Source organism: Nelumbo lutea, chromosome 1 (genome assembly GCF_056320005.1).
Source record: "Nelumbo lutea isolate HS-2025 chromosome 1, American lotus-T2T, whole genome shotgun sequence".
NCBI lineage: Eukaryota > Viridiplantae > Streptophyta > Magnoliopsida > Proteales > Nelumbonaceae > Nelumbo > Nelumbo lutea.
The window spans coordinates 203,429,952-203,435,748 of record NC_142684.1 but is presented as its reverse complement, the minus strand read 5'-3'; the positions used below and the strand labels follow the sequence as shown (position 1 = coordinate 203,435,748).

Below are 5,797 nucleotides of genomic sequence, written 5' to 3'. Positions count from 1 at the left end.
AGAAAATTAAAGGGGAAACACAGCAAGAACACATCAAAGAATGAATAGAATAACAAGAAAACTTTAGCCTTCGAAGGTAGAAGACAAGTGCAGCAACTAAGCATTTCTCCCTCTTGAATTCGGATTCTTCCTCTCCTTCTCTGGCATGCTGAAATTGCTTCTTCTTCTCTTCTGATTTGCTAAGATCGGTTCCTCTTCTCTTCTCTACTGAATTCTCTCTAAGAATGTGCCCATTTTCCTTGAGTCTATGGTCCATTTTATAGTGCAACATCCCCTCAATTTCTTCTCAATGTAGACTCCTAATTCAACACAAATTAGGTTTCTTAGTCTTTATCTCAGTTGAATTCCTATCTCTTTGGCACAGCCAACTGCCAGACCCGAAACTTGTAGCTCGAATTGCACTTAGTTGGCGGCAAAATTAGGTTGAGTGATAAACACAAGAGTTGTAGCCATATTTCTCTCTTAGCTTTAATTATCCATTTGAATCACCTCAATCCGAGTTGTAGGAAGAAAGTTATTCCCAAAATACGGGAACTATATCAAAACAGGAAATTTCCCAATTTTTGTGCATACATATCAAATTCGATTTCAATGGATTCTCTCCTTCATGGCTACATCTAGGAGCATCATTGCTGCATAGTCCTTCCTCTATGATTATCTTGATCAATTAAATCGAATTCCTCTTGAAAATTGCATAATTAACCTCCAAATCATCTTGCAAGACAATTTCATCATAATTAGTGCAATACCATGCTAATTCCAAAAACATTATTACCCAAAATCATCAAGTTAGAGGTATGAAAATATGTACATATATAGGCTTATCAGCTACATCCAAGCAAGTAGGGTGGATCAAAGCAATCAACTCCGTGCAAAAGCAGTGGAAGGTGTAGCTCGTGGAGTAGAGCTCCAAGTAGGACCTTGGAAGGAAAGAACCAACTTATTTGTGGTACCCTTGGATGATTTTCAAGTTGTCCTCAGGATAAAGTTCCTAACACCAGCGAAAGAAGCCTTGATTCCACACATTGACAACCTCCTTATCCTGGATAGCGCTCACCTTGCATGATCCTAGTAACAACTGCAGTAAAGGTACTTGGGAAGCAAGTTTCAGCACTATAGCTGTGCGAGGGAAAAGACACTATCAATGTCGATGCCATGCTAGTAGCAGAGAAGACCCTCGCTCCAACATCTCACACCAGCACAAGGACAGACCGAGAAGTCATCATCAAGAAGCAGTCTCCACCAAAGACATTCCAACGCCAGCATCAATGCAACAATTACATGGTGAAGAAGATGTCAAGAAGACCCAAGGCCGTCTTTAACAACCAACCCATGCACAACCAAATTGACATGGGAGAGAAAGTGCAACCACCTAAAATTGGGACCATAACACAAACTTGGCCTTGGCCCAACACACTTAGTAGCCCTGTGTGGAAGCCCCTTTGGGAAAACATTCATGGGCACCATTACCCCAAGAATCCAAGCCATCATTTTGACCCGACCCTGGCCTTAACTTCTCCAATCACCAAAGTAGACCACCCAAAATCATACCTTAAAGCAGCTAGGAAGGGACTTAACTTAAGAACTAGCCATAGGTCTTTCCACCATCAAGAGCGCCTTCAAGCCATCCACCCAACCTTGTACTAGGGCCTTGGAAGAAGCAAAGTTCATAGAGTAGCTAAAGAATCCTCCTTTACCAACAACATATCCAGGCAACAAGTAGAAGATAGTCTTCGAGGGTGAAGATTGAATTGAGTGGGGGAGACTGTTACAAGGGAACTCTTCACTGTGCCATCATGTTCCATCATTGTGCCCGTAATGTGCCATCACAAGTGCCATCATGTGTGTCTTTGATGGGGCAATACATGTATTCTGTATGAAGGGAATGCTCATGGCTTTATTATAATTGTGTAGTATGATTTTTCACCATTTTGATGTTTTCTTATGTCACTCCCTCAAAAGCTTAGCGTACTCTTTGAGGAGAGGTAGGTAGTTGAGTGAATCAAGAACGTGTAAAGGTTAAGCACGAGACCCTCTCAACATTAAACTATGTGCTTGTGTTTGCCACCAATTTATGCAATATAAAGAACCTTTTGTCTAATTTGTCTGCCACCATTGTTGCTTGTTGCTTTGTTTTGTAGGCTTTCTCGACACAAACGAGCACCGCATGGTGCCTCGTCTACTAACCCCGTGACACTATGGCAGAGACTAATCCACGCCACACCATAGCCCACAATTGTTCTAAACTATGGACAGACTGTGTGGACTGGTCCATACCACACTTTTTTATTCCATGTATCACATATACAGTTTATGAAATAATCTACAAATTCGAGCATAAGTGTCTAACTTGTATAATTTATATGATAAACAAATTAAAAAAAAAAGGCTTTGACAATTGAATATTAACTAAAAAATATTAATGTCAAGAAAAATGGTAATAAAATAATTTAAAAAACAAAAATATTATTTTATTGATAAAAATATTAAAAAATAATATGTAAACAAATGAAAATAATATACCAACGGTGGAGAGATTCTAACAAATATGTTTTAACAAACTAACAAATTTGTTTCTCACAAATCTAATGACATATCGGCAGTGATAGCGGTAAAGATTTTTGACGATGGAGACCTTCAATGGTAAAATGATGTATAAGGTTTGGAGGGTGTTGTGAAGTAGGGTGTCAAAAATGAACCGTGGATCGACCCCCTCCACGAGAAAATGCTGTTGATGATAATTTAAGTTGTGGATAGGCCCGGTTCATGATATAGAGTAGACTGGTCCTATCCATGACTAACCGAACAAGGAATTCATCCCATGGCATTCACTGAAACGGTCTATGCACGAGATGAACACATTACCAAATGCCACCTAAATCACTACTCAGTACCTTCTCATCACAATTCACTTGCCTATCAATGAGCTTATCTAATTAAGACGATCTGGAACCCTTCTTGGAAGGACCATAGTAATATAACTAAATTAATTTAAAAGTTGCATTTCAACTTGAGTAGCATAGCTTTTTTTTTTTTTTTTTTTTGAGTCAATCTTGAGTAGCATAGTGACTACCTATATATTATCCCCATTCTTCATAAATCTTACTTGAGAGAGATTTATTCAACAAATGCGATAATGGTAACTAATCTTCAATTAGACTTTGGATAAACTCCAGGATTTGTGTTTTTAAAGCCACAAAACACAATACTCCAATTTTTGGCTTTGTGTATTGGGGCTTAAAAGTATTTTGAATTTATATTACAGTTGCCAAATGTTTAAAATACTTTTTGTCGCATTCACCACATCCCAAAACTCAGAAGCTTAATTATCCAAACATGGCCTTAGTCTGATCAAGGTATTGATATAGCATGAATTTACAGGGGAGACAGAGAGAGCTCTTCAAGTTGACAATCAGGCTGCTGTTAAATCTGTTGATGAATAGAGTTCAACAGTTGATGAATTCTTCAGCCCTACAAGCTTGTGGTGTGAAAATGGCCCATATAAGTTAGCAATACATCACTCATTTTCAAGGTGGTAACTTACCAAAACATAGTCATTGGAAACGATGAAATAAATTAATAAAATAACCTAACTAGACTGACCCATATGTATGAGTTTATATAAACTTGTCTAATTTTCACGAAACAGAACGCTACGCTACAATGGACAAAGATTGAACAGTGAAAGGTTTAGCCGACCATGGGTTGATAAGGAATGAAGTAAAAACAAGGGTGAAAAAGCAAATGTACAAGAATCCACTGAACTATCGAAGGGACCCACGCCAGCTTTTCATTTAAAATTACGTTTTCCTGGTCTGAAATGGGCCTTAGTTTTGGGACGTTAGGGGGCATACTTTGGCCCACCAAACTCTCGATTCATGTTGATTGTAGAAAAAAAAAATCAGAAAAGTACGGACAGATTTAATGTAGATTTAATGGTTCAAAACCTATAAATTCTCAAATCAAGCAAAAGTACATTCCATGGGAATTCCCATCCAGTCATCAACCGAGGCAAGAAAAAAATAAAAAATAAAAAAACTAAAAATAATTCATGATTAAAATGTGTATCAATTATCATTCAGAAATAAGAAAACAAAAATTAAAAATTCATGATTAAAAGGAGCTGAGACTCTCTCTCTCCAGTCTGTGGATGATGAATAATAAAAGCCGAACTACTCTATTATTTTGTGCCACGTCTCTTCTCACATTCTCTCCTACTAAAGTCTGAAGCCCTCCTCTCTTATGGAAGAAGCAGTCACCGAAGACTGAAGCTGCTCAAAACTCCTCCCCCTCTTTTACCTCCTACACCTCAATTACTACTTTTCTTCTTCTTCTTCTACGACAATGGACACAAATCCAAAGATTTCAACTGAGATCAACAGTCGACAGGGCTTAAAAGAAGTGAAAAATGCGAATGAAACTAGGAGGCAGCAGAAGACCAGCAGTAACGACGGGAAGCACTCTAGTTATCGTGGAGTGAGGATACGTAATTGGGGCAAATGGGTGTCGGAAATCCGTGAGCCAAGGAAGAAATCAAGAATCTGGCTTGGGACATTCCCCACTCCAGAGATGGCCGCCCGAGCCCATGATGTTGCTGCACTCGCTATCAAAGGCAATGCAGCTTTCCTCAATTTCCCTGAGCTGGCTCATGAGCTTCCCCGTCCGGCCAGCTTATCACACAAAGACATCCAGGCCGCTGCTGCCAAAGCAGCCGCGGTCACATTCGACAAGCAACCAGCAAGTTGCGAAGTTGAAACCGAAGACCAAGGCGAGCGGAGCGGATCAGAATTTCCAATTTCTGACTCCCCAAGTCTCACCTTCACGTCGGACGATGACTCTGGTGTTCGATCCACAGACGAAGACGCACTGTTCGATCTGCCTGATCTAGTAATCGACCAGACCACTACTCCAAACATGTTTGATTTCTCTTCGTCTTTGATGTCGCCTGCAACCAATAACTTCGGATTACAAATGGATGAGCCATTCTTATTATGGGAGTACGACCACACAGATTTCCTCTAGACTCAAGCTAGTTCAGCTTCTGCACACTAACTTTCGGATTTATCACATTTGAGTTGTAATTTGTAAATTGCCCCATCTGTCCAAATGCGAAAAAAAAAACCCAAACATCACATTTGAGAAAGCAGATGCACATCTCCAAACTTTCATTACTCTGCAACTTTTCTTGTAGTCCAACACCCTAGTACCTGCACTAACACAAGACTCCAGCGGAACTGTAAACACCTGAGGGGTTAAAATTATTCATTTCCTCTAAGACAAAGGAATCATCTAAACTAGAAAAATTTTGTTTGTAAATAAAAATTAAGTTTAATAAATGAAATTGTTGATGAAGACGCAGTAGATTTTTGTCTCCTACTTGTTAGAGACCAAAATTTTTCTTTTCCACTATTGGAACTTGTTTAAAAAATGGAAGATGCACTTGTACAAGTTGTAGATTTCTTATACCATGCTATTTTAGATTCATATAAACAATACATTTCAAATAATTAACTACTAATTTCTTCTTTTTTATTTCCAATTTCAATATTCATATTTTCACAATATGTTCCAAGTAAAGCATCTAAACCATCTTTCCTAATGGTAGGATATAATATTATAGCTAAGCAATAAAGAAGAGAATATTCTCCCAATATATTTTAAATTTCTCCCAATATGTAACCATTCAAGCCTAGTAAAACTTAAATTTTTTTTTTGTAAAAATTGGCTTTCATCAATAAAATGACCATTGACACAAATATAACTTATATTAAATTTAGAGGTCCAAATTATACCTGTT

The 5,797-nt window shown here is 38.2% G+C and overlaps 1 pseudogene; it reads left to right on the top strand.

The window, feature by feature from the left end:
• The first annotated feature begins 4,280 nt into the window (after positions 1–4,280).
• On the top strand, positions 4,281–5,225 carry LOC148880459 (ethylene-responsive transcription factor ERF039 pseudogene; annotated as a pseudogene).
• Positions 5,226–5,797: the final 572 nt, after the last annotated feature.